Source organism: Ictidomys tridecemlineatus, chromosome 3 (genome assembly GCF_052094955.1).
Source record: "Ictidomys tridecemlineatus isolate mIctTri1 chromosome 3, mIctTri1.hap1, whole genome shotgun sequence".
Classification (NCBI taxonomy): domain Eukaryota; kingdom Metazoa; phylum Chordata; class Mammalia; order Rodentia; family Sciuridae; genus Ictidomys; species Ictidomys tridecemlineatus.
Genome location: NC_135479.1, coordinates 33,270,925 through 33,275,262, shown reverse-complemented (window position 1 = coordinate 33,275,262; position 4,338 = coordinate 33,270,925). Strand labels below are relative to the sequence as shown.

General features: G+C 36.5%; 1 non-coding gene across 1 annotated transcript; it reads right to left on the bottom strand.

Annotated features, from left to right (window-relative positions):
* Positions 1-1,081: 1,081 nt before the first annotated feature.
* On the bottom strand, positions 1,082-1,209 carry Trnat-agu (transfer RNA threonine (anticodon AGU)). Its single transcript has 2 exons — positions 1,171-1,209; positions 1,082-1,117 (listed from the first exon to the last, which is right to left on the bottom strand). It is a non-coding gene; the product is annotated as a tRNA-Thr (tRNA).
* Positions 1,210-4,338: the final 3,129 nt, after the last annotated feature.

Sequence of the window (4,338 nt, the reverse complement as noted above, 5' to 3'; positions counted from 1 at the left end):
CTGTACCAAGGAGTACCAGTAAGTACCAGCATTCAATAAGGAGTGACTGGAAAAACTGTTCAATGTTTTAAACATTGCCAATCTGAGTAACATGAGACTGAACTTGTTATTTTAGCTCAACTATATATAGTTTGCATCCTGGAATCCACTCATACTATATATAGTAGAGTTTTATTCATGCACTCAAACTGATTATGTGCACTGGACTGAAGTGTCCCAGGGGTGCCAGAAATGAAGAGAAAATGGAAATCTTCCATGGACCTGTGGGCCTGTTCTTTACCACCACGGCCATTTTCACAAGTGGATGGCAGCAGCAGAAAGCTAATTGAGACCAGCCATGGAATAACACGATGGAAACGAGCCAAGAGAATACTTTTATTTGAGGACTTCCTCTGGAAAGAATGCCTCCTTTCAATCCTGTCTAGTGGAATACTGAAAGGTGGACTATGGTCACTTTCAGAAATAATACATATTCAAAGAAAGTTTAAAGGCCAATTAATTACCTAGCTTTTTTAAAAAAAAAATCTTTATTTTATTTTATTTTTATGTGATGCTGAGGACGAACCCAGTGCCTCATGCATGGTAGGCGAGCACTCTACCTTTGAGCCACAACCTCAGCCCAATTACCTAGCTTTTATAAGACAAAAATAATTTATTGTCTTATCTAACTCCACAAACAGTTCTATTAACTGCTCATCATTAACTGCCTCAGAAACTTCAGTTTGAGAGATATAAGCAATTTTTTTTGAACCTCTGCTCTCTCTTGATTAGGATAGCAATTTTTCTGACCTGTTTTTTTAAAAAATAAAATGTTCTCTGAATAACCTATTTCAGGCTGAAAAACTCTTATTTTAATTTGGCATCTCAAATTTCTTCTCAACAGCTACTTTTAAATCATCTCCTTCAAACCTGAAGTGTCCAATAGATAGAAGTGAGCACTACAGTCAAGTCCCTAAGAGATAGGGGAGTCTTTTAGGGGGTAGTAGTGTTTGAGACATTTTTAACATCCAGCATCTAACATTCTTTCCTGGCAATATACCTCTTTGTTTTCGTCTTTCAACCTAAGCATTGTATTTATTTATTGTGGTGCTGGGGATTGAACCCAGGGCCTCATGCATGCTAAGAAAGCACTCAACCACTAAGCTCTGCAAAGAACCATGGCAAGGCGTGTACTAGGCAAGCACTCTACCACTGAGCTACATCCCCACATTCCCAGCCCCTCGAGTTGAATTTTTTAATCAAGCTATGTCTGGGATCTAGACCTGGACTTTTCAGCTTACCTTTATCAACAAATTCCCAGTTTTGCTTAGATCAGCTTGGGTTGGACTTTCTGACACCTGGATCAGACACAGATGGAAGCTGCAGAAAATTTAATACTTGAGGAGGGTTTTTTGGAGAAATGGGGTGGGGGGCTGCTGAAGCAACTGACATGAGGATCTAACAGGAAAGGCCTAAAGATAGCTTTATAGGTACCAAACTACTGGTCCTGCAAGTAATTTTAATTTTGTATTTCATAACTTAAAAGTCAAAACTAAATAGAAAGTTATATACAGTAGGTTTCCCTCCTTCCCTTGCCCTCTTTCACTCCACGAGTAAAAAGTTTTATTGTTTTTTTTCTTGTTATTCTTCCAGTGTTCCTTTATGCAAATATATTCAAATATGAATATATTTCTATTTCTTCCTTTTGTTACACAAAAGATCGTATGCTTTACTTTGTTTTATATGCATTTTATTTCTTCAACATATACTCATTCAAAGAGTGCCCTTGCTTGAAATTCTATATGCGGTTGATTATCACTGGTTGCTTTCTATGTAATGTTTCAAGTGGCTCAGAACCTTACTTTAGCATATCTTACCACTGCTCTTCTCTGTTTTCCTGGAGACATCTTGGTTTAATGCTGGAGAATTCGATTTCATCAGCATTAGAGAATTCAAATCAAGGAGCTGAAATATGAGCCTTACTCTAAACCAAAGAGAGAGAGAGAGAAACAAACATATCCAGAAAGTCTAATTTGAATGATATTAATAAACAGAGACTATTGTGGGTGGTAAGGAGATAGTTATGAAAAAGTTGCTGGGCATGGTGGTGCACGCCTGTAATCCCAGCTATTTGGGAAGTTGAGGCAGGAGGATCACAAGTTCAAGCAACTTAGCAAGACTCTGTCTCAAAATAAAAAATAAAAAGGTCTGGAGATGTTGCTCAATGGTAAAGCATCCCTGAGTTCAATTTCCAGTACCAGGAAAAAAAAAAAAAGAAAACTAAGAGGAGTCTAAATGTTTAGATTAAAAGGAGATGAGTATTAACAGGTACACAAGCAAATATCCCAGAAAGAAGAATATGTATTGCCATAAAATGATCCATGGTTTTGAATAGATGTCAAATTCAGTCCTCTCAATTGGGCAAAAATATCTAATCCAAGTAATGCATTCACCTGATGTTCTCAACGCTCCCAGCTATCTGAGTAACCTTCTCAAAGAATAGTAGTTTAAACAGGGCTTTGATGAGGCCTCATAGCCTCAGAACTCAGACCTGAAAACCTGGGGTAATTTACCCAGGGCAATGCAAAAGAGAACATTTTCAAGCTGAACCTACATGACAGATGTTCTAAAATTAACCTTTTTTTTCTTAGAAATTACATTCAAGCCTTCAATGTGAGAGAAAATGTCTAAAAATATGAATTTCAATGAAACAATGGGTTGGAAATGAAAGGCAATCAGAAATACACTTATCATTTCACTGCAGAGTCCTGATAATTCAACTTATTCTATTAAGCGTTTGGCACTTGGATGGACCAAGCCCAGTGCTTAGCACATACGGACTGCTAACTGCTTCTGTGCATCAATGAACAAATGAATGTCTTCGATGTGTTATTTCCCCTGATGCCTAGGCACAAATCACCATCTGCAGATGTTAACTTCATTCACTTGGGTAGTTATGCAAGTGTTCCTTGGCTATATTTGGTAGAGAAAACTATTTTAAGAAAAGAAAAAAAAATCGAGTCTTATTTTTCTGGTCAGTTTTTCTTTTCTTATATTACAAAACAACGTATTGACACACCCAGGGAAGGTCGATGTTTTCTCTGGATTGGTTAGATTTTAAACGAGTTATATAAGCACATTTCTATTTCTATGGTTTCATGCAGGTCTTATTAGGAGTAAATGAGTCAGGCATTCTGCTCTTTTATTCTTTAAAAACTTAGTATTTCTTGCTTACTTTCCTTTTGATCTTTGAAATTCAAATTAAGGAGTTCAAAGAGTCATGAGAAAAACATTTTTAAATTTTTAGGTAAATATTTTTGCCATTTGTGTTTTGCCAAGCTACACCCAAAGGAATAAAAGGAAATTCAAAGCAGACATTCTCAAAGAAAGAAAAATCTTATAAAAATATACTATGGTTTGCCCAGCATGGTGGCACACACTTATAATCCTAGCTACACAGGAAGCAAAGGCAGGAGGATCACAAGTTCAAGTCCAGCCTGGGCAAGTTAGTGAGACCCTGTCTCAAAATAAAAAATAAAAAGGACTGAACCAGGTGTGGTAGTACAAGCCTGAGGCACAGGAGGATCACATGTTCAAGGCTAGCCTTAACAAATTAGTGAGGCCCTAAGCAACTTAGTGAGATCCTGACTTAAAAAATAAATTGTGGGGGCTGGGGTTGTAGCTCAGTGGTAGAGCATTTGCCTAGCACATGTGAGGCACTAGGTTCAATCCTAAGTACCACATAAAAATAAATAAATAAATAAACAAATAAACAAATAAATAAGTAAAAGGTCTTATGTCCATCTACAACTAAAATATATATAATATGGATATGGTTCCATGGTAAAGTGCCCCTGGGTTAAATTCCCAGTATTAAAAATAACTAGTACTGGGATGTAGTTCAGTGGTAGACTTCCCTGGGGAAGGCCAGGAGGCGGGATACACACACACACACACACACACACACACACACACACACACACAGTGTGACTAATGAAAATCCTAGCCTTAATAATTAAGGGTTAAAGCTTTATCTTGTTGGTCCTGAAAATGAAATATTTTGTTTGCTGTACAGGTGATGCTGTTGAATGAATTTCCAGATGCTGGGATCTTATTAGGATAGAATTACTGAACTTTTTTTTAATTTAAAAAATATGTAGTTTTTAATTAAGGTAGGGTTTTATGCTATTGTCAAATTTCAATAATTTTATTTTGGGTTCAATAAAGCAAAGAACATATATTTTGGAGCTAATGCTTTTACTCTAACAAAGCACATTTCCTAAGGACTAATTCAGCATTAAACTTATTCCAGTCATAAATCATAGACTCAAAATGTGATTTAGCTCATAGATTTACACT